At 44.6% G+C, this 24,520-nt stretch overlaps 1 long non-coding RNA gene and 1 pseudogene across 1 annotated transcript in view; both read left to right on the top strand.

Moving 5' to 3' along the window:
• The window catches only part of LOC110340414, a 34,782-nt gene extending 11,296 nt beyond the window's left edge, over window positions 1-23,486 (top strand). The window contains exons 2-3 of the long non-coding RNA XR_002382234.2: window positions 21,378-21,488; window positions 22,222-23,486. This is a non-coding gene — a long non-coding RNA (uncharacterized LOC110340414). The remainder of the gene's footprint in view (window positions 1-21,377; window positions 21,489-22,221) is intronic.
• LOC101831106 lies at window positions 11,914-12,358 on the top strand (annotated as a pseudogene).
• Window positions 23,487-24,520: the final 1,034 nt, after the last annotated feature.

Here is a 24,520-nt window from a genome sequence, read left to right as displayed (position 1 = left end):
TGGATGGTGTGACCTTATTGCTGAAGACAGTATACACCTGAGTCATCAGACTTAGAGAATCAAGCTGATATGGACCCAGATGTTTCATCTCTGCTGGCTAGCTTTCTTAGTGCTGGAAGTTTCAACGCTACCAGGGGCTAAAAATAATCAACAGCTTTATCCAATTATGAACCTTGAGAACTACAGAATAACTATCCTGGAAAGATATTCCATGGGTGCAGTAATGGCAGAAATGATACAGGACTAACCAACCAACCATTTTCTGATAGAATTTACAAGATGGAAATCATGCCTGGTTAAGTGGGCCAAAAATCCATGGCTGGCTATGTCATATGCCCTAGGTGAGAATCTACTATCCCTACTCAGCTAGATGTACATAACATTAAACCAACTCCTATTGGCTTCTCAGTCTACACACAAGTTGGTGCATGCCTCAACCCTCACTGGAGAAGCTTCTTTTTGCCATACATGGGTGGGACTTGACCTGACTACAAGTTTCAAGGAATGAAGAAAAAACAGGTGGGCAATGATAGAGACACACCAACTATGAAATTACCCAAAGCCTTGGTGAGTTTATTATGGGCAGCATAGCGGGGAGAAGTTAGCTAGTCTTGGGAGGCAGTGTCTGTAGGGGAGCAGTCTCAGGCTGTAAACACCCTGGAGGAGGAAACCGTGGATGTTTGTTTACACACACTACCAGCATCACACTTGAACCAGAGGAAGGCTTTGCCTTTCCAAGCCTGATCCATATAGGAAAGGCTTTGTGAGGTCCCATGCATGGGTCTGAGGCAATAGGTGTTTGACATGGTCATGCTCATGTCAACACTACCCTCCCTCCAGAGACTCAGGGATTGTCCAGGGCCTCTTCTTGGGCAGAAAGATTGTAAGAGCCAGAGGAGGTAGTAGATTGCAACAAAATAGTGTTTTCTGGACATGGCAGGGATGATGAGGGAAATCCTGTGGATATGTCAATAAAGCACTGTTGGCCAATAGGGAAGCAAGATAGGTGGGACTAGGAGTCGAGGAGGACTCTGGGTAGGAGAAACACAGAGTCAAGATGTAACGCCATGGGGTAGGAAGTCCAGAAACTTCTCCAGTAAGAGAAATACTTAGATTGGCAATTATGGGATAAATACTTAAGTCAGAACTAGCCAGTAAGAAACAAGCAAGGCCAACAGCTTCATAATTAATACAGCATCTTGTGTGTTATTTGGGGACTACAACAACTGGTGGGGGGGGCCAAAATGGCAGACAAGAAAAAGGCTTCCCTCTACACAGGGCCATTAAACACATGAACACACAGCAGCATGCACGAAGCCTGCACAATATCAAACCAGATAAAATCCCAGCTTAGATAGGGGAAGGCTTTATGAAGTTCCAACCCAACTGGTTGCTACTGGAGGAGGGAGAATCCGTTTTCTTTAGTCATGTGGCCCCTGAGAGTGTACCCATGCTCCGGTAGATGGTCCTGCTCTGTCACTCTCATCTTGGCCTCTTAAGACAGAGTCACAGCGCCTGGAGCTGCCAGCCCTAACAATGCTCCTCTCTCTGCCCCTTAGTGCCGGGGTCACAAGCATGCAGGAGGCCACACCCCATTTTTACATAGGTGCTGGGGATTTCAACTCAGGTCCCAGTGCTTGTGCAGGCAGAAAGTGATTTTCCCTATGGAACCATCGCCTGCCCCAAAATATTTATTGTGATTGAAATCTGAAAATAAATATGAAAGATTGAGGAAGAATATTTTAGGGATAAACAGCAAGGAAGAAAAGTGTAAGGAATGCAGGGTTCAGGCCCCTGATTCTGAGGCATCTGGTCCTGTAAATATTAGACAAAGTTGACAAATCTGTAGGTAACCTGGAAACAATAAAGCTGTGAAGTAGATCATCATCCCTCATCAAAGTCACTATCAGTTAAAAGTTTCAATGGAAAAACTTTTTTTTTTTTTGGTTTTCTGAGGCAGGGTTTTTCTCTGTATTGTTTTGGAGACTGTCCTGGAACTCGCTCTGTAGACCAGGCTGGCCTTGAACTCATAGAGATCCGCCTGCCTCTGCCTCCCGAGAGCTGGGATTAAAGGCGTGCGCCACCAACACCCAGCAAAAAATGGAAAAACTTAAGAGACCTACATTTTATTGACAGCAACCTGAGACTGCAGATTGGGTGACTAGCCCAGAGTGGCACAGGGGTTTGGAAGGAGGACCACCTTCCCCTTCAGGGATCACTCACTCCAGTCCGTCACAGTGGCCATGGTGCTAACCTCTGTCCTTGTTGAAAAGTCTGCAGTCGAGTGCTAGGGTTCAGTTCCTGCCTGTGCTGTTTCTGATGGGGCAGTCTTAACCCGAGCTGTTCGCTCATCCTGTTTCCTAACCTGTAAAATGGGGGTGGTAACAGATCTGTTCCCCAGTGTTACTGCAAAGACTGTCAGATAATGCCTGCAAAATGCCTAATACAGGGGATGGCGGCAGTCAAAATAGTCAATAAATGTTCCCATTAAAGGTTTGAGTAGATGTCTGAGGACAACTTGCAGGATTCCATTCTCTCCTTCCACCACGATGGGCCTGGGGGTTGAACTCAGGTCATCAGGCTTGGTGGCAAGCACCTTTTCTTGTTGAGCCATCTTGCTGACCCTCAACGGCTATTTAATATAAAACATCATAGAGTCTTTGGGTTTTGTCTTTCTTTTGTTTTCAGAGGCCTCCCTGGAATAGGATTAAGGAAATCTGGGTGGCCTTTTTAGGAGACAGAGTTAAGAACATTTGGTTTAAGCTGTTTTGTGTGGTGTGTGTGTGTGTGTGTGTGTGTGTGTGTGTGTGTGTGTGTGTTTAAGAAGATACAGTCAGCTTGGCATAGTACTGCACACAAATAACACAAAGAATTCCAGCACTTGGAAGGCAGAGGCAGGAGGATCAGAAGTGCAGGCCGTGCTTGGCTACGTAGCAAGTTTGAGGCCAGCCTGGGCTACATTAGACTGTGTTCCAAAAGCAAACTGTAAAAAAAATAAAATAAAATAAAATAAATGATGGATCATCCTAATATTTCAAATGCAAGATTGCAGTAGTTGTACATAAACTTTTTTCTCTCCCGTCTTTTCCCCATGCCAAGAGTCTCTCGTTTGCCAACAATATCAGAAATGATGGAATGAAAATTAACATTATCTAGTAGTCACTCACTTGCTTGATCTCAAATGATTCTCTCAGAATCACAGACACACTACTGCCAACAACAGGATCGTTGAAAGAGCTTGGGGGTGATTCGATTTGATTCCTCGGACTCATTTTTGTGTGAGCTCTTCCCCCGCGGGGATCCCGCAGTCAAATGTGCTTGAAGACCACCAGGAGCACCGTTGCTCTACGTAGCTCTGCCCTTTTAGCTTATTTGCTTCGCGCCATTTGGGGGGGTTTATTTTCCTTTATAGTTTGTGCCACTCCAAGTTAAGATCTATAAAATAGGGTGCAAGCTGGGTGTGCACCTGCAATCCCAGCAGTCAGGAGACTGAGGCTGGCGGGAGGCAGTGAGATCCGTCACCACCTGTGCTAACAAGATTCCAGGTCACGGACGGAATGAATGTTTGCAACTCACTGGCTGTGGCTTATTCCACACTTCACAGACGAGCACCCGGCGGGGTTCATTCTTTCTCTACCTCAAACAGCTACGTAATGAATCCTTGAATATTTCTGTTTTTCCAGTGTTTCCTTAAGGGTTTATCTCTGGTAGTAGTGGCACAGAGTGTAAAACAATTCATCTGTAATTTTACTAAAACCTGCCGTTTCTTCCTCATTCCTTTGTGTCCCTTTGCCAGATGTTTGCACAGCTGTCTTTTTAAGGGTGAGATGTGGCATATGGGTGATGTTTTATTCTCATTCTTTTGTGGATTCAAACCTTTTTTCCCCTCTAGATAACTAACGAAACATTTATTTCCTGTTAGAAGCTCTTTATGTATAAACTTTTTCATGTGATAAATGCTGCAAATATTTTTCCCCCAACTTATTTTATTTCCAGTGTCTCTTCCCAGGCAAAATATTTTATTACATTTATCCATCGACTGAGGATGGGTTGGACACGTGTGTGCCACAGTATGAATGTGGGGGTCAGAAGACAACTTCTGAGAGCTGGTGCTCTCCTTCCATTATGTAGGTCTTGGGTATTGAACTCAGATCCTCGGGCTTGGCATCAAGCATGTTTACCTGCTAAGCCATCTTGCCAGCCCACAAAATATTACTTTTATTCCTACATAACCAGTTTTTTTTCTTAATACATCCCCTGACTTATTGAACCTAGTTCCTTTCAAATTCTGGTCCACCCTGAAGGTCTTTAGCAGTCCTGTTGGGAAGGTCTGCTTTTCCTAGGCTAACTTGCTGTGAATGTGTAGCCACAGGGAGCTGAGCATAAAGTCAATCATGCAGCTGGGCATGCCATACAGCGCAATGGACTCCAGAGGCTCTAACTTCCTTCTGATTGCTAACAGGTGTTCAGTGGCATTGTCGAGAAAAAGTTCAAGCTGGGCTCATTACACCCTCTCTAGGCTGAGTCGTCCTCTTCTAAATAAATGGATGCATCAATGCAGTCTTACTAAGCACTAAGGCTTCATACTGTGGCCACCGGTAAAGTAATTCATGGAATAAGGATACGTAGACTTCTGACACCTTGGGAGGCCCTGCAGTGAGTTAATCAAGAGAATTCAATGAGGATTCTGTTACCATTCAGCTCTTCTGCCATTTCCTTACAGGTGGATAGCAGCCGTGTGGTGCATACACTGATTTTTGTTTTTTTGTTTTTAAATGACAATCCCCAGCTCATCCTCAGTGAAGAAGTTTATGACCTAGCTGCGGCAATCTCCTTCTCCGGAGATTGTGTGCATGACTTTGTCTTGGACCCCTCCATCTGATTTCCTATCATTATGGCAGTTTCAGAACCATGAGCCCTTGGCTGAAATGTTAACGATAGTGTCAAATTGTGGGGAGAACTGCTTGAGCCCAATAAATACTTTGAGATCAGCTTGGGCAACGTAGCGAGGCCTCATCTCAGAAACAAAGTGATTTTATCCCGCATTTATGGTGGCCTTACTGTATGTTTTGGAGTCAGTCTTCCTGTGGTCTACAGGAAGGGAACAAGCCAGAGCACGGAGACTGGGGTCTGAGCAAATGCCAGGCACTAGGCCAAAGGTCATGGTAATAAATTGACACAAGTAGGAGCATCATGGTTTATGTGCAACACAGCCCTGGTCCTGTGAATCTGGGCTCTCGGATCAGGAAAGACTAACTTGGGTCATCTTGGAAACTCAGTGGTTACCACAGGGACCTTGAATTCTGGGTGGCATTAGGCAGCAAGGGAGAATCGGGGAATAGGGAATGTAGACATGGCACAAACTCCAGCTGCCCTTTGCTGTTTCATCCCTGTCCTGGCACCTCTGTCTATGCCGCGACATCAGTGCTCTCCCAGGCACAGAGCTAGGGGACTTTAGGCTTTGACACCCTCTCCCTCTCTTTGGTCATTCTTTCAAAGATGCTTAACTTTGGAATCTCCATCTCTTTGGAGAGAAAACTACAATCATATCCAGAAAATATTTGAAACTTTAAGTTTGGGCTAATGTAGTGGGGATTTGGAAAGTGATTTTCAAATTTATCGTTGCTAAAAAAAAATCACTACTACACTGATGATTTTAAAACAATGTAAACTAGGGGCTGGGGTGATGGCTCAGTGGTTAAGAGCACTGGCTGTTCTAGCAGAGGACAGAAATTCCATTCCCAGTGCCCACATAGATCACAACGTGTGTGTGTGTGTGTGTGTGTGTGTGTGTGTGTGTGTGTGTCCAGTTCCAGTGGATCCAGCGCCCTCTACTGACCTTCCCAGGCACTGCACACATGTGGGGCACTCACATACACGTAGGCAAAACACCTATATACACTAAATAAAAATAAACAAATCTTTTTAAAATGCAAACCAACGAAGACACAGATGCAGATCAAAACTCAGAACCTACACTTGACTCTGAAAGCACGAGCTCGTCATAATCTAACTCAAGGCTGAATATCAGTTTGGGAAATGGTGTCATTTTTATCTCTCCATTAAAGGGAATTTATCTAAATTCAAAATCCATGGCTCGATAAGCAGCCTGTTTAAACAATGTCTAAATTACCCAGGGTGTGCAGTGCATGTTTCATCAACAAGGACGCATGTTCTTTTTTGTCTTTGAAATACGGTGCAGTTTAAATTCTATTCTGTAATTTTCTGAAAGGCATCAAATACCAATAGCCTCTGGCTGCTCATAAAATATTTATTTAAAAAATATTACATAAAATATCCAACAGCAGCTGAGCTCATAAATAATTGAGCAACTGGGAAGCTGACTTTTCCTCTTGTGAGCAGGGTGATGACAGGGATGGCACTCTTCTGAGCCCGGAAGGCAAACAGCAGGGGTGAGCTGGTGAGGTACCAGGAGCCCTGTAAAGCAAATGGCCCCACTTTGCTCTACATGAAATTTGCATTTGGGGCCAGCATGGTTGTCCTAGCTTGTGTTTCTACAAAGTGTCAGCTCCCTCGGTCTCCCCACTTTCTCAAGTTAGCAAGCAGTAGCTTGAGTCTTTGAGGAAGGGTGTGGATTTCCTTGGCATTGGCTAACGAGCAATTATCTTCCGGTAGAATTATTTGTAGGGTTTTTTAAAATAGAGTATTTGGATTTGAAGTTTTCTAAATAACTGGTGCTGAGCTTGAAACTCGATTTCAAATTTCTGCTGTGAAAGGCAGAATTCCTTCATGGGCAAAGTGGCTCAGTGGGTAAAGTCACTTGTTACCAAGCCAGACAGGCTTGCTCCTGCAAGCCTTCCCCTGATTTCCTGATGAGCACCACAGCATGCCCTCCACACACAGGTAAGCAACTAAATCAACAGTAAAAAGTGAAGAAACAGGAAAGGAAGGAAGGAAGGAAGGAAGGAAGGAAGGAAGGAAGGAAGGAAAGCACAATTTTGTACATCTGTAATTCGGTACGTCTAAGTTCTATCCCCTCTTCTGTATCAAAGGATGTCTGTCTGATGTTCTTGTCTGGCACACGGGCTGGAAGCAAGCTCTTGAGCCCTGCAAGGTCCTTCTGCCATTCTCCTTTTCTCATCTGCCACAGGCAATGAGGGGAATTTGTTACCTGCATATAGGTGCAAGCGGCTAGGGAAGCCCTGCCAGTTACCAAGAGCAAGGTTACAAGCACACGTTCATTCTTGTTCCGTTGCTCAACAAGACTTTTCTTTTTAGGTTTTATTTATTGTTGTTAAGGTCTCACAGAGTGGCTCACCCTGGACTTGAACTTGAAGTACTCATGCTTTCAACATTTCCCTGACCTTTGATTCTCTTCCCCAAAGTAAAGATCTTGTGAAGTTACTGGCATTGTGATTGCTGCCAACTTCTCCAAGCCATAGATGACACAGGTTAGAGTTTCATAGGTTTTAAATCCATGTATATGACAATTTGCAGCTCACACTGAACAAACATACTTAACCATATCTGCACATATGGCTATGGTTCTTTCATTTTGATGATTGGGTAGCAGTAGTCTTTACAAGTAGACCCTTTTTTATGTATTCCTTTTAACGAGAGTCCCCCCCCCCTTCTCTGAGACAGGGTTTCTCTGTAGCTTTGGAGCCTATCTTGGAACTCACTCTGTAGACCAGGTTGGTCTTGAACTTATAAAGATCTGCCTATCTCTGCCTCCAGAGTGCTGGGATTAAAGGCTGGACCAGACACTTTCTTTTTTATTAGAAAAATGTTTCAGCAAATCCCTTGTACATGTCTCTCCTGTGATACAGGTGTCAGAATTTCTCCAGGACCCTTCTTCATGATCTGGAGGTATCAGTTACATATGACTATTGAGCCCCTGATATATGGGCTCCAAATATACGATACACATAAAACTTTGAAAACCTGGTACCAAAATATATAAAACACCTCATTACTTTTCAATACTGGCTAATGTCATTTAATTCCATGTGAAACAGTGTGGAGGCATGTGCACATGAGTGCAGTTGCCTGTGGAGGCTAGAGGTATCGGCTTCCCTGGAGCTGGAGTTATGGGTGGTTGTGAACTGCCATGTGGGTCACTGAGACCTGAACTCAGGACCTCCATAAGAGCAGTATGTGCTCTTAACTGGGAATAATATAAACCCAGAGACAGATATTGGGGTTCAAGCTGAAGATCAGAGAAACAAAACAGCCAGTCACTAGCTCTTACCTCTACCTCAGATGAAAGGGTGATCTGGCCTCATGAATCCACAGAGGCAAATACTTTCCTTGTAACTGGAAACTGAATCTCGCATGAGACCCTTTACTTCTTCCTTATATGCCTCCCTAGTGCTGGGATTAAAGGTGTGAGCTCTGTTTCTCTTTTAGACTGATTCGCCCTTGTGTAGTCCTGGGTGGCCTTGAACTCACAGAGATCTATCTGTCTCTGTCTCCTTAGTCTAAGGATTAAAGACGTGTGCCACCACTGCCTGGCTCTATGGCTGTGGCTAGCTTTGCATTTTGATCCCCAGTGGCTTTAGTAGATCATAAACAATATATCACCCACACTTAACCACTGAGGCATCTCTCTGGCCCCCCAAAACAAGTCCAAATAAATGAAAGAAGAGGGAAAAGGATGAGGTCAGAGGACAACTTGCAGGAGTTGGTTCCCTCCTACTAATATTTGATCCCAGGGATTGAACTCGGGTGGCCGGGTCCTCAGACTTGCCAGCAAGCCCCTTCACCTGCTGAGCAATCTTACAGGCCCAGTATTCTAGATATGAGCCCCTGTCTGAACTACAGAAGGCAAAGGTTCTCTCTCCCTCTGTAGGTTGCCTGCCCACTCTGCTTATTCTCTTTCTGCTTATCTTTTTAGCATCATGCAACCTCATTGTTAATCTGTGGGCATTTCCCAGCTTATAAGAGTCCTATTGAGAACTTGGTGACTGTGTCTGTACTTTGAGATCCTCAGTAGTTTCAGCACTTCAGATTTTAAAGTCTATAATCCACTTAATTGGGTTTTGTATTATTCTCTCTTTTTCATATGCATGTGTATGTACATGTGTGTGTGTGTGTGTGTGTGTGTGTGCGCGCACGCGCGTGCGTGTGCGTGTGTGTAGGCCCAAGGTTGGCTATCTTTCTCGACTTCTCTCTTCCTGATATACTGAGGCAGAATTTCTCTCTAAACCCAGAGCTCCCTCTTTCAGCTCATCTGGCTGGTCAGCCTGTTGTGGCACTCCTTGTCTGTCTCCCACGTGACTGCCATGCCCGACCACACTTGCATGGGTGCTGGAGACCTGAACTCCGGTCGTCACACTCGCAAGGCAAGCACTGTACCTGCTGAGCCATTGCCTTGGCTCTGCCATTCATTCTCACTCTTCTCTTTAACACTATAAGCAGCTTCTAGTCTACACTCTTACCCCCAAATAGTTATGTATCTTTATATAACCCATTTAATACCTGTTCTCTATTTGTGTTTATTTTGACTATGGAAAATACAGATTTATTTCCTCTTCCTTAATTTCACCTCCTATGTGTGGCTTTTTTTTTCTTTGCTTTTCTCTTGGCATGAGTGTGGGTATTTGCCCTGTCTCCACCCCAACACCCCACATTGATGAGGAAGTTTTACGTTTTGTGTCTAGTGTTTTGCTTATCACTTCTAAAATTTTAGCCTTCTGTCTTAGTGTCTGCTATAATTGCATGTTTATTCAGCTCCTGGGGAGAGAAAAAGATTCTCATTCCTCCACTCCAGTTTGTACTTATTTTCACCATGCTTGTATCTCTTGGGTTACTATTGTTCAGTCAGTGGCTGTATTGTTTAGCTATATGCTTAACAATTTGTTTATAATTGTGCCTTTCTTTCCACCCCATCCTTTTGGGTTCAACTCCCTGCTTTCTGGAGTACATCATTTACTAGCTCTTTAGTAAAGTCTATGAACAGAGGACTCCTTGACTTCCCAGTGAAGAATGGATTGCCTATCCCATCCTTTTCCGCTGGTTCTTCTATGTCACTTTCCCTGTCTTCTGGCTTTGGGTCAGGGTAACCAACCCGTCCTGGCTTATAAAGGGGGTTGCTTGCTGGTCAGGGTCCCTGGAAGCTCCTTAGTCCCAGCATATGGGAATAACTTTTTGGCTCACCATGAATGTTTCTGTAGATCAATCAAACATGTGCTCATTCTTTTTTCCTTGTAAGTATAGAAATAAAGAAGGAAACATTGACAGAGTGTTTCAAAATGGGGCCACAAAGGGGGCAGAGCTTAAGGCAACTCCAGCTGCTGCCTGGGAATGTGGAGTCTGGCCACCTCTGCTCTGAAGACAGGTAGCTGGAACTGCTCAAGCAACAGGACAATTACTTCATGTCCAGAGGCTCAGGATGCTAATCAAGAGGTCACAGGACTCTTATTTCAAGGGTGGCTTTTAAGTGTGTATACATTCTTGATTTGTGTGGTCCCTACTGCTGCTGCTTAGCATGCAGTGGCCCAGCTTTTCTGATTTCCCTTGAACACTGATTCTGGGCTATCTGAACCTAGCTTTCCTTCCACAATTCCAAAGACTTCTCTTGACTTCTGTAGTTTCTGAGTTCGGACAGATTGCATAAATAGTCTGCATTTTTACTGCTGAGAGTTTCTATTTGAACTGGAGGGGATGATATGGGGGTTATATGCATGCTGGAAATCCCAGGACTTGGGAAATGGAGACCAGATGATTAAGAGTTCAAGGTTATTCTCAGCTTAAACAGTGTATTCAAAAAACCAGCCTGTGCTCCAGGAGACTGCCTCAAATGCTTCCCCTGACAGTGAAAACTGTTTTTCTCTTTCTTTTTCACACATATGGCATTGATTTCCAGCCTACTAGGAAGTAAGCTGAGGGAAGGGGAACTAAAAGGAAGAGATGTTTAGTGTGCAATATGTAAAATTTCCTTGGATTCTCTTGGTTTTGGTCCCATCTGGGTTTACTTACTACTCTCTCTCTGGAGGAATAGAGGCTACCGTGTGTTAGAAACATGTTTCTGGGACTTACTTTCCTCCCAGCTAATTTCCCTTTTTGATTCTCGACTGCTGCCCTTTGTCTTCTGAAACCTGGTGCTTTTCCGTCTTAGAACTCCTGTTGTTGAGGGACCTGAATTACCGGTGGTCACTTTCTACCACTGCAACAGCATACCTGAGCAAATCAACTTAAAGACGAAACGCCATTTTGGTTCTTGGTTTTGGAGTTTTCCGATCATGGTTATCGGGCTTTGTGGCTTTTAAGTCTGTGGCAAGGCAGAAACAGCACGGTGGAGGAAAAGTATCTCATTCTGAGCAGCTGTGGGGGAAGCCTGAGCACAGGGAAAAATACTACCCAAAGGCCGGCTTCCAGCCAGGCCCCGCCTCCAACCAGACCCCGCCTCCAACCAGACCCCGCCCCTCAACCCGGCCGAGTCTCCACCACTCCCAATTGCTCTAGTAGCCAGAGGCCACTGGGTTTCTTATTCAAACCACAGCAAATACCTAGTTCTTTTTGGCTTCTCTTATTCGACGTTCACTGTCAATCAAAAGCTTGGAGTTTTCACTTTCTATAATTCACTATATCAAGTGTGTGAGCCAAGTTCCAACTTAAAGAAACTTGTTGACATTTATTGACTTCTTTCCTTTTGTCTCGGCCTTATATACTTAATTTGCTAATTCTTTGCTTTCACTTTGGTGGAGTTTCAGAAGTCAATATTAATACAATTGGTTAATTGTTCATGTTTCCCCACAACCTCAGATTTATATATACTTTTTCCCCTTTCTAGAGCTTCTATTTAGATTTTGTAAAGCCTAGAATTTTTTCATCCTGCCGTATATTTATAGTATTTGAGTAAATTATGGTATTCTAAAACATTTTAAGTGTTTTCCTCTAAAGATAGGGTTTTACGCCCTTTTCCCTGGCTGGCAGTGCGGAGGCCGCACGATGCCTGGAGTTACTGTAAAAGTCGGTAACCAGCAGGAGTTCGTCAGAGCTCTGGCAGGTTTCCTCAAAAAGTGCGGGAAGCTGAAAGTCCCTGAATGGGTGGCCACAGTCAAGCTGGCCAAACAAACATAGCGAACTTGCCCCCTGTGATGAGAACTGGTTCTACACTCAAGCTGCTTCTACAGCACGGGACATGCACCTCCGTGGTGGTGCCGGGCTTGGCTCCATGACCAAGATCTACGGAGGATGCCAGAGAAATGGTGCCAGGCCCAACCACTTCAGCAGAGGCTCCAAGAGTGTGGCCCTCCGCATCCTCCAAGCCCCGGAGGGGCTGAAAATGGTGGGGAAGGACCAAAATGGGAGCTATGGCAAGCTAACATCTCAGGGACAGAGGGATCTGGACACGATTGCCGGACAGGTGGCAGCTGCCAACAAGACACATTAGAATAAAGGATGCTGGGTTAATAAATTGTCTCATTCATAAAAAAAGATAGGATTTTACTGTGTAGCCCAGGCTACCCTTGAACGCACGACACACTGTGTATTTCTGTGCCTCACGTCCTGAGTGCTGAGGTTACAGTTATATACCACCATGTCCAGTTAGTTTAAAGGGTTTTTGTTTCTTGATTTGTTGATTTTTAGGTTTATTTTCAGTATAAGAATTGGACAATACTTGGTTCCATAAAATGGGGTAAATGTTCTGAGAAGCCAGGCCATGTGGGTTGGCTTTACAGACAGAAAAGGTAATGAGAAAGCAGAGACAAGAAACAGAAAGTGGGCGGGACCAGTGATGGTGCACACCTTTAATCCCAGCACTCCGGAGGCAGAGGCAGGTCGATCTCTATGAGTTCAAGGCCAGCCTGGTCTACAGAGTGAGTTCCAAGACAGCCAGGGACACACAAACAAACCCTGTCTTGTAAAAACAAAAAGAAAGAAACAGAAAGTAGACTGGGCTTTCTAATTCATTTTCCTTGCAGGGACAGAGAACGGCATGAAAACACGGGACTGGCATCAAGCTGCTACTTCTTTGGGATGGGGATTAAAGCAGAGACAAAACTCAGTATAGCGGGAGTGAACCTGGCCTGTTGGGGAGTTTAGTTTTGCTATTTTAATCTGATCCCCCAGGTGTGACACACATCTCGGTTTGTTCAGGCAAATGTAGGAGCTGAGTCCAAATACAACAGCTTCCATGTCTTCAGCAGAACCAAATCCATCATTTTCGCTTTAGTCTTTCATCTCAAATCAATAGAGATCTGGTCTTCTGGCGCCTACACCACAAGCAAGTCTAATGTATCAGGTGAAAACCTGGAGATTTAAATGACAGACAAGACATCCAGCCGTTTGTGCTAAGAGAATGCATGCATACACGTGTGTGTGTGTGTGTGTGTGTGTGTGTGTGTGTGTGTGTGTGTGTGTGTGTGTGTGTGCGCTTATTGCAAGGAGGGAGCAGCCTTACATACAGACTTACAGCGCAGTGGAAAAACCCCAGGTGTAAGAGTTCGTGTTTTCATAATTAGAGGTTGATGCCAGTGTAAGCCAGGACTAGAAAACAGGATGCACCTGTGGTTATTGACTGACAAGCAACTCACAGAGACCCTGTGGGGGCTGGGGCCCAACATGGCCTATTTTCTTTGTCTTTAGTACCTACCAAAATTGGTTCATTTTCTTAGGTGTTTTATTGTTATTACTTGTTATTATCATTGTGTGTGATGTATGTGTGTGCATGATGTGTGTGGTCCAAAGCACATGTGGAGGTCAGAAGGTAATTTTGTTCTCTCCCACATCAGAGAAACAAACTCAGGCACCAGGCTTGTACTACAGCACCTTTACCTGTTGAGCTCTTTGGTGGGAGCCCGTGTGTGTGGTGTGTGTGTGTGTGTGTGTGTGTGTGTGTGTTTAGTGCTGCCTGGATTTACATGCTCTTAGGGCATCATTGTGACGAAACGTGTGCTGTGAGAGAGTCTGTCTAGAGTGGTCGTCTTGTGGGTCAAGTAAACAGGAAAGCACTTGCCATGGTCCAGCTTTTAAACATGGGAGTTCTTAGACTGTAAGTGTTGTGGTGAGTCCAAGCAGGCATAGAATCAGGGGTTTGAACTCAGTGGCATGTCTTCACCACCCGGTGAAAGGCTTCCTGTCTTTCTAAAGGGCATTTCCACTTAGAGATGACTCTGAGATTTGTACTTTTCCTCCTTAGGTAGTTAAGCCCCAGGTAGCTGTGGAGACTGATAACTGTTCCTCGGAAAAACTTCAGGAATTGTAGCGAGCTGGTTCTGTTACAGGGCTACAACACTTCTCAAAGATCTAGGTTAAGGGCTAAGGATGTAAATGAAGACAAAGACAGCAGTTCATTTTTGCAAGGAGAATGGCGTTTATTTTAACGAAGCAGAGCATTATATACCAATAGCAGGCATGGTGGAAAACTACCAAAGTCAACCAAGGTCAGGAGCTTACGTTCCCAGGGCCCTCCAGCAAAGGATGGGCTGATAATAGGAATTAGAATTTAGACAATAAGGATGGACAGAAAACAGGAACTTGCATTTAGGTTTAACTGGAAGGAGGGGACAAGAGGTATTTTGCTAGAAGCTCCGAGTCACAAGCTGGTCAGCAGACCCCATGGGGGAAGGTGCCACAAGGAATCATTGACGTACTGCTCAGTTCCTGATTCATTTCTGCACCTGGCGTTTGCACCCTGACCCTTTTCTCTTGTCCTCAGGTGTTTCCTTGTTTTTGTTTCTTAAATTCTAGAGAAGGCACTATCCTTGTTTCTTGGCCTGCTATCTTTATTTGCCTCCAACAAACTGGTAAATAAAAGTTAAACATGCAAAGATGGATGAAGAAAATGGACAGTTACGATATAACAAAGAAGTTGTTCTTTATGCAATGAGACACAAACTACCTAAGGAAGAGGGTTAACAAGAAGAGTGTGCTTAAAGATTGTAACTGAGCTGGTGAGATGGCTCAGTAATAAGGGTACTTGCCACCAAGCCTCATGGCCCCAGTTTGGTCCCTAGAACCCACATGGAGGAGAGAGACAACTGAATCCTGCAGGTTGTTCTATGACCTTCACACATGTACCATGGTGTTCACACACACACACACACACACACACACACACACACAGACACACACAGAGGCACACACACACAGAGGCACACACACAGACGCTCATACACACACACACAACATGTAATAACAAGGAGTCAGAAGTGAGGTGTTTCAGACAAACATTAACTTAGACAGCATCTTACTAAATATTTCAATTTCATGTAATAAGCTTCAAAACACTGAGAAAAACAAAATGTTCTAAATCTATCAGCAAAGGCTGCTGTTGTAGTTACTGTTTTTAGCTAAGTAAAAACAAAGAGACACTCATAGGTCATGGTGGCAAACCCCTGTAATTTTGGGGGGGGGTTAAAAACAGGGTTTCTGTGTATTGGAGGCTGTCCTGGAACTCGCTCTTTAGACGGGGCTGGCCTTGAACTCACAGAGATCCACCTGCCTTTGCTTCCTGAGGCATGCACCACCAACCCCTGGCTCCCTGTTATTTATGTATTTATTTATTTATTAAGTATTCAGTGTTCTGCCTGCATGTGTCCCTCCAGGCCAGAAGAGGGCACCAGATCTCATTGCACCATGTGACTGCTAGGAATTGCAGTGAGGTCCTCTGGAAGAACAGGCAGTGCTCTTAACCGCTGAGCCATCTCTCCACATTTTTTTTCTTTCTTTCTTTTTTTTTTTTTTTTGGTTTTATGAGACAGGGTTTCTCTGTATTGTTTTGATCTTTTTTTCTTTAAAACACATCATTTCATACTGGCCTTGACCTTATGACTTGCCCGGCCTACTTAAGTGCTGGGATCACAGGCAAGTGACACCTGCCTGGCTTTCTCTCCTTGAATTTACAGGTGACATTTTTCAGTGTTACCTTTTGGCATTTGATAATATAAAAATATCCTGCTTGCACATTTGTGAATACATGGGCATGCTAAAAACCCCTGAGAAGATTAAATTAACACAGAAAATCAACAACAAAAAAAGTGTAGCAATTTGGGGAGAAAGAGGTCATATAGATTCTCTAATGTTACTACAGAAACCTCATGGCTTCGGTCAGCTCAGTATTGTGGTTTGAAAGAGAACATCTCTATAGGCTCAGATTTTTGACTTCGTGGTCCCCAGTTAGTGGCACTATTTGGGTAGGTTTAGGAAGAGGGGCTTGCTAGAGGAGATGGGTCGCTGTTTTCAAAGCCCCACACTCCATTCCCACTTCACTCTTCCTGCTTCCTGCTGTGGTAACAGATGTGAGCTCTGGGCTGCCACATCTGCCACCTGCTGCCATGATTCCCTGGCTTGTCCCTGGTGGACTCCTCTCTCTGGCATGGTATGTCCAAATAAACCTTTTCTTCTACAAGTTGCCTTGCTCATGGTGTGTTACCAAATCTACAGCAAAGTACCTACAAGATACTTTTATGTAAGACCTTACAGCTCTATATCTACACAGGACATGCTTGGTTAGAATCAAGGTCCCTGCAGGGCCGTGCTCGTTTTTTGGAAGCTACAGGGGAGATCTGTTTCTTGCCTTTTCTGCCTTTGTAGAAAAATTGTCTTCTGTCTTCAAAGCCAGTGGCATTGTGTTTCCATTACCAAGCCGAATCTGTTTTTAATTCTCTTCTACCCCCTTTCCACTAGCAAGGACACATAAGGTAACTTAACTTCCCTGGGAGGGGTGTGATGCAATATGAAATGTATTTTGGTTTTTGTCTCTTAAAGCCTTTGGAATGACCCAAATGATGAGCATGAGTAAGATGAAGGGAATGTTTTCTGCTATTCACAAAAAAAAAACAAAAAACAAACAAACAAACAAAAAAACAAAACAAACAAAAAAAACAAGTAAATGGCCGTGGAGTTATGTGAGCAATTTTACCAAGTTATCAGATCTAAGGAGGGCATCATGGGAACTGGTTTTGTGGCCAACTGGTGAGTAGCATGGGTGGTGGAGCTTGTATTTGCCTTCTGAAGTAGAGAGAATTGTGGCCTTCCATTTGTGGGCTCTGATGCTAATTCCAGGTAAACCATGTTCAAATTTAATTTAGGCTTCTATGAATTGGGGTATTTCTTGTTGTGGAGAAGATCCACACATTTGGTGGCATAAATATGAATATAGAGTAAAATTCCTTTTGAAGGTATACATACACCTGTTGCTCCCCCTAAACGAAAGGGGAGCATCTGAGGCTGCTAACAGAGATATCCTTGCTTTGCTGTAACCTGACAACCTGATGTTTTCATTAATACATTTGAAAGCAAAAGCTTTGATTTCAAATTTTTGTTTCATTTTTTATTTCATGAAACATAGTTAAATTGGTACTGTGTAGGAATGTGGTATTTGGAGCAACTGGAATCTGTTCTGGGCCTTGGTCACTCATACCTGGCTCCAGAATAAACTATCTCTGAACGTTCCTCTATAGATTGCTGGCTTGTGCCCAAGACTCATATGGATTGATTCTAACATTCTTCAAAGGTTGGCACAAACCAAAGTTCTCCAACACAGAAAGATGTGCTTCTACTAGGTAATTATACAATCATAGATACGCATACAGTCATCTCACGAAGAGAAGAATACACATTCTACACATGAAGACCATACAGTAATTGGATCATAATTTGTAGACTTGTTTCATATAATAAAAATTATTCCAGGGGCTGGTGAGATGGCTCAGCAGTTAAGAGCACTGGCTACTCTTCCAGAAGACGTGGGTTCAATTCCCAGCAGCCACATGGCAGCTCACAACTGTCTGTTACTCCAGCTCCAGAGGACCTGACACCCTTATACAAACATACATGCAGGTGAAACACCAATGCACATAAAATAAAAATGCATTATTTTTAAAAAAGATTTGAAGGAAAACTGCTCTGAAATTTTTGTGTATTTGAGTGGTGCTAGGCATCAAACCCAGGACTTTGCACATGATAGGCAGTGCTCTATCCCTGTTAACACTGAGCCACATTTCCGTCTCAAGCGGTCTGCACTGTGAATAACAGTAAGAAACAGACTTTGGCACATAACCCGTTGACGGCTGCCCGTACTTTTAATATGCTTTATTACCCGTCACCACTTATCCAGCCTCAATTATAACTCTCCACTGGTTTCCTGCTTCTAAGAAGCTGATTTCTTCATCCCCGCCTTTCTTCCATTCACTTCCATTCTTCTGCCCCCCGAGACTGTGCTCTGCCTCCTCCAGAGTCTCCCTAGAAGCACACCCTTGGAAATGTGATTATGCATTCCGTCTCCCCGACTGGCTGTGAGGAAGCACCTTGCTATGCAGCCTTCACAGTCGTGGTGCTTGAGCATCGGGGCTCTGGGATTACACCCCATGTGTACACCCATGTGACGGTTTGAATGAGAAATGTCCCCCATAGTCTTGGGCACCTGATCATTTGTTCACCAGCTGAGGAGGTTTAGGTAGAGCGGCCTTGCTGGAAGGACATATGCCACTGGGGGTGACTTTGAGAGTAAAAGGCTTCACCTACTTCCAGGCTTGCTCTCTGTTTCCTGCTTGAGGTTGAAGAGCTCTCCTGCTGTGGCCACCACGCCTGCCACTGACTGCCTTGCTTCCCCAACACGATGGACTCTCATCCCTCTTGAACCATAAGCTCAAAAAGCTCATCTGTAAGTTGCCTTGGTCATGGTGTATTATCACAGCACTAGAACAGTATTTAATACAACCCACCAGCTCAGCCACAGTAACCTCGGCCTGTGTTGCTCTCGTTTTCTTAGGTGAATTAGAAGCTATGGCAGCCTTTGGAATCTGACCAAGGCTCGGAAGGTCTGACAGAGGCAAGTTCAGATGGTTAGCATTGAGAAGTAGAGAGAGATATGGCCGTGAGAATGCAGGAACAAGACCAGAGCCTCCTGGGGTTGCACCCCCGTCTAAGGGTGCCCTTAACTATCAATCAGATTGAGTCACTCCGTGCAGCCTCTCCTGTGTTTGATTTCTCAGAGCTCGGTTTGCTTAGTCCATAGTCTCTATTGATTTTTGTGTTTTCCTATGTGCCGGATGGTAGACCTAGGTGCTGCATATAGCCATGTTCAAAACAGATGGACCCTAGGTGTAACGGAGCACACATGTAATCTCAGCACACTGGAGGGCCAGGGGGATCTCTGAGTTTGAGGCCTGCCTAGGCTGTATAGTGACTTTAGAGGGGCCTGAGCTGCAGAATTGTCGGGGCCCATAAAGATGGCTCTGCTTCATATTGACTCAAGGTCAGAGAGTTCAAAACTGTCCTTAGTCTTCCAAGGTTAAAGTCATAAGACCGAAAGGTCTAAGGCGTGGCTACTGTAGGATGTTTGATCTTGGCAGTGGATAGCTTGTCTAAATAACATCAGACTTGGTCTGAGGTGTGGCTACTCTAGACCCTCAAGGCCTGATAATGGGAAACTGAGTCTAAGGTGTGGCTACCAAATGTTTGGAGAATTAAGGAAGAAAGTTTGTTTGTTCCTTATACATGATAAAGAAGTCTTTTGCCATGTTCCCCTTTTGGTTGGGGTATTTAAGAATAAACTTGGATCGTTCAGTGTTCACTGGATTGCCCTCCCTACTCTATTCTGTGTCTCTGTTTTTTTTGTTTTTTTTTTTTTTTAGCATCTTCTCCTGTCCTTTCTCAATCCACACTCCCCCTCTCAGGTACAAACAGAGCAAGTCAGCTGGATCCCACTGAAGCCCAGAAGAGATGGGATGCAACACAGAGTGAAACTTTGTCTCAAAACAACAACAGTCTTTTATTTCTTTCTGAGTCTCTCACACAAGAGTCTATATCATGGGGTACATCCTGGATACCCAGTGATAGCTCTATCAAGCACTGTATGGTGCAGGGTATGCGCCAAGGCTACCGTCAGGGCCGCTGTGGAAGTCTGCAGTGAGAACCTGAGCTCCATTGCACTGGATGTACTCTAGTGCTCTTTTTCTAGAGGAATCCATTAGGAGGACCCAGAGGTTTCCAGAGGACAAGGAGATGCTCAGTGGAAACTGATGGTAGGCCTGGAATGTAAACACTTCAGGTGGTAACAAGCGTTTGTCAGGCTAATGAATGGGCAGGAAAACCAAAGTGCAGGCTTCAAAAGGCCCTCAAATGATAGGTCTCTGCTAGGGGAGTACAGAAGGAGCACTCTGGCTTTCTTGGAAACCGACAGTCGCCTGAGTGTAGAGCAGCTCACAGGAAGCCTGGAGACACCTATCGAGCTGTCTTGAAGTAGTAATCGTGTGATTTACGGGGGTTGTGGGGTCAGTCATGTGAAATTAAACAGATTGAAACCCCCTTTGCTGAGAGTATGTTATAGAGTAGCCCAACAGCCCACCTGACTCTACAGTTGCTAGAGTCTTCCTCCAGCTTTTCTTCTACATAGGCAAAGTGTGTGTGTGTGTGTGTGTGTGTGTGTGTGTTGGGGTATAAAGAATGCTAACTGTGTTTAGGGTGTGGTTTAACTGACAGCCATATGTAGCTGGGACTAGCACATTGAGATTAGATGTCTCTTAAGGATAATAATTTTTATGAAAGACAAACTGCAAAATGAGAGAATTCATGAGGGTGTTGAAAGAATAATGTTTAGCTGGTCATGGTGGCACACACCTGTAAACCCCAATTTGGGAGAAGGAAGGAGGATCTCAAGTTGGGCTAGAAAGGGCTAGCCCAAGGTGGGGCTAGCAAGGGCTATGCAGAATCTCTGCATGTGCAAAATAACCCCTGATTCTCATTCTCTGGTACATGTTTTATGATGGCCAAGTTAAGTGTGTCCTGTCCAAACAGTCGGTATCTTCCAATCTGCCACCCCTGGTTATGGCTTGAGTAGGAGATGACCCTGCTCCAGATCCCGTGTTGAAACTTGAGCAGGTAACCACAGATGCTGAGTTCATGCCTGCAAAGGCCATGCCATGTCCAGAAGACAGCATGCCACAGCTCTCCCACCCCACGCCCTGCCGCCATCATCACAGCGCTCCTTCCTGCCATTGTCTCTTACCGTCTTCCCACCCCATCTCCGGATGTTTCCTGAGCCTCAGAATGGGGCTGCCTTAGATGCTCTGTTTACATAACAGTAACTTATTCTCAGCAGTTGACCAGCTATGGGTCTTTACATTAATTGCCACTGTAGCAAGAACCTTCTCCGACCAAGACTGCAAGCAAAGCTGATCTATGTATAAAAATGTAAACATAAATGGGGCATTGGTGGCGCACGCCTTTAATCCTAGCACTGGGGAGGCAGAGGCAGGCGGATCTCTGTGAGTTTGAGGCCAGCCTGGTGTACAGAGTGAGTTCCAGGACAGCCTCCAAAGCAACAGAGAACCCTGTCTCAAAAAGCAAACAAACAAACAAACAAGAAACCGATAAGCATTTAGAAGTCTTATTTGATAGTAGACTCCATCATATAGCCTATGACCTCCCCAGCCACAAACTTTTGATGAGCTTTCCAACACCAGGTATGAATTCCTTCCCGTGGAAGAGGCTTCATTCCCAAACACAACGTGGTTGGATATCCAGTGGGTGTGTCTTCTCTGGCAGATCGTTATTGTAATGCATGAGCTCCACTGGTAAGTAAAACCAATGATGATTTTTTCCTCCAGTGGCCTGTGTAGCACTGTCCAGCATTATAAACGTAGCCAGCAGGGAGAAGCTTACGTCTCAGTTCAGGGTCTCTATGCCCTGTGACCAAAGTGTGTGGTGTAGTCTTACCATCTATTTATAGTGAGGAAAGTAGAGCAATGGCAGAAAAGCTCATATTGTTTGGGGGGACCCTGAGACCATTCTTGACTAACAGTTCATAGAGGAGATGTTCCATGCCTGGCACTGAGATTTCCATTTAATAACCTATGGCTTCTGGGATCATGCAGGGCACATCTGTTCAAACTTTTAAAAAATGATTTCATTATTCACTTATGCACATGCATGTGCACATGTGTGCTGGTACCAGTGGAGGCCAAAGGCATCGGATCCTCTGGAGGTGGTGGGGGTGGTTGTGAACCAACCTGTGTGGTTGCTAGGAACATTGGTCCTCTATAAGAGCAGCCATCTCTCCAGCTCCTCAAACTCTTTTTTTAAATTGTATGTTAATTGCTTTACAAAGCAGGGAGTTTCTATAAGGCTTTTTCATATGTCCTTAGTTTTGGTTAACTCTCTGACCCCTCGTCCCCACTCCTACTGCCCCTGCTCAGACTTTTCCTCTCCTAGTATAAGACTATTTATCTCTGCTAGACCTATTCAAATTCCCTTACTCAAATAAACTTGGTCATTAAACCTCCAACCCGACGATCATTTTACTCTTAGGGACCTTGGGGTCCAGAGAACTGGCCAGGACACCAGCACATGCTGCTTGCTTTCCGAGGCAGGAGCACATGCACACTGTGAAGTGCATTCATTGATGGCTGGATACAAAGTCACCAGAGAAACCACTGTGGCTGCAGCTACCAGTCTCCACCGCTGAAGACCCAGAGTGGAGCGCGCACACACAGACCATCCACGCTGTAATTTCTTTGGATCTCTAACAATGTAAATGGGGGATTAATGGGAATGGGTATCATGTAAACTCCTACTTCTTGGCTATGTAAAAACCATTTTTATGGATGAAAAATGGGGAAAGTGCCTTTCAAAACTAAATAACTTTTTAAAAAAGAAATCTAAGCCAATTGCTTTCAAAGCCCTTCTTAATCTAACTAGGTGTAGGCTTTTCTACAACTTTCCCCTGGATGTTTGCTCTTGAAAAGCTAACCTTCAACACTGAGCCAAGTCTACCCTCCAACTTATAGTAGAACCTTAACTGATAACTAACATCGACGGAGCTGGGACACCAGAGGCTAGCCTACTGATTCAGCCCTTCATTCCAATAGTCCAAACAAATCAACAGAACAGGAAACACAGAGTCATACACAATCTCGAGATGCTCGAGTCCTGTGTACCCCTTGGAGTTCAAGCTGAGAAAACTGAAAAGACATAGCGGCACTGCTATGTCTTTGGTCAGTTAATGTTGGGGACAGTGCATGGTCAGGTAATGTTGGGGTCGGTGCGTAGGAGAGAGATGCTGAAGAATACTAAGTGTCAAGACCCTGCTCTCCCTCCTCGGCTGCTGGCATCCCGAGTGGTGGTGGTGGGGCTCTGCTCCCCCAGGACTGCCTCGGGGCTCTCAACAAAGGCCCTTCCCTTCACTAGACCACAGGCAGACAGAGCTAGAAAACAGGTCCCTATTCCTGGGAGGAGGACCATGCAAGCCATATCCCTCATCCACAGGCAGTAGTGCTCACTGCGTCTCTAGCTTCCTCCGCGTGGGGATGCCCCTGCCCTCTTGTCACTGGTTCTTTTTGGTGGATTGACCAGAAGTTCCGTCAGTCCTCAGCTGAAGCCTGCAGTTAAATCCCTGTGCCTCAGGCTCTCTAGTGCTGAGATCACAAGTGTGGGTCATTATGTCCAGCAGGATCTTTTTCAACTACATGTATGATGATGCTTCTGAGGAAGAATTGTTCAGGTGCCAAATGTCTACATTTCAAATAAAATCATCTAAGTGCCTATTCTGTCGGCTCTTAGGTTTTCTCAAGAAATGCAGTGTCTCTCAATTGTCAGTAGGTGGCAGCATGTTACTCCCGGCTCACTGGGGACACGGTTGTCTTCAATCATTCTGTTTTGGCATGACAACTTTAATTAAGCAAGGGCACAACCTTTCCATGCGAATCCGAATTGTCTCACAGGAACATTCTTCTAATTCTAGGCATTATTTTATATTTGTGATGCCCTTGTTTTACATTCAACTCACAATATCACTGTGCCATTATGGGTTTGTTTTTTGTTTGTTTTTGAGCTACAGTTTAAGAGCTGGAACCCCATGGAGTGTGGGCTTATTTTGGAAAGCTGTCTCTGAGCCATAGTGATCATCTGGGGTTGGAAAACTAAGGAGAACCTCTTTCCTGTGTTAACTTTCAAGACAGGATCAATACCTCAGCAAGGAATAGAATGGGAAACCACTTAGCCAGTTAGACCTTATGTCTGTGCCTTTGTCTTTAGAGAGAGGGAGAATATTTATCCTTCAAGGAAACTCATTTGTCTTTTAAAACTAAAAATGTACAGGCTTCCAAAAGTGTGTGTGTGTGTGTGTGTGTGTGTGTGTGTGGTGTGTGGTGTGTGTGGTGTGTGTGGTGTGTGTGGTGTGTGTGTATATATATATATATGTATATATGTGTGTGTGTGATATGTGTGTGGGTGTGGTGTGTGTACGTGTATCTGTGTGGTGTGTGAGTATGTATTTGTGTGTTTGTGTGTGGGGTGTGTGTATGTGTGTGGGGTGTGTGTATGTGTGTGTGTGATGTGTGTACATGTGTGGTGTGTGTCTGTGTGTATGTGGTATGTGTATATGTGTGTGGTGTGTATCTCTGTGTATGCATGTGTGTGTATGTGTGTGTGTGAGTGTGGTGTGTGTATGTGTATCTGTGTGGTGTGTGAGTATGTATGTGTGTATTTGTGTGTGGTGTGTGTATGTGTGTGGGGTGTGTGTATATGTGTGTGTGATGTGTATATGTGTGTGGTGTGTGTCTGTATGTGGTATGTGTATATGTGTGTGGTATGTGCGTGTGTGTGTGTG

The sequence above is a fragment of the Mesocricetus auratus genome, unplaced genomic scaffold (assembly GCF_017639785.1).
Source record: "Mesocricetus auratus isolate SY011 unplaced genomic scaffold, BCM_Maur_2.0 Super-Scaffold_100010, whole genome shotgun sequence".
In the NCBI taxonomy this organism is placed as follows: Eukaryota; Metazoa; Chordata; class Mammalia; order Rodentia; family Cricetidae; genus Mesocricetus; species Mesocricetus auratus.
Note: the sequence above shows the minus strand (reverse complement) of the source record. Positions and strands in the feature narration are given on the sequence as shown.